The sequence below is a fragment of the Penaeus monodon genome, chromosome 22 (genome assembly GCF_015228065.2).
Source record: "Penaeus monodon isolate SGIC_2016 chromosome 22, NSTDA_Pmon_1, whole genome shotgun sequence".
NCBI lineage: Eukaryota > Metazoa > Arthropoda > Malacostraca > Decapoda > Penaeidae > Penaeus > Penaeus monodon.
Window position 1 is genome coordinate 28,473,504 of NC_051407.1, and position 342 is coordinate 28,473,845.

The window sequence follows — 342 nt, forward strand, 5'->3', positions numbered from 1 at the left end:
GTACATTAGTATGTGCGTGTGAGCAAATATATGTGTTTTTTCTTGTTCTGTAATTGACAAAACAACCGTTGGCTAACATCAACAGGAAATTATTGCCACAGGGATATTTTCACTTAGAGCATACGACTGTGAAATCTGGATTTACGATAAATGTAAATTTGATTTCGCAATATTTGTGGCATTACAAGACATTCTCTAACGCATGTGATGTAATTGCTTAGTACCGTGAACAAAAAGTTCTATCCTCTCCTCACCCTGTCAGATGAGAGTTTCGAAACCACCCTAGTTTCAATTAACGAAGCATCGCCCTCACTTCTACATAATCTACCCGACCAACACTCT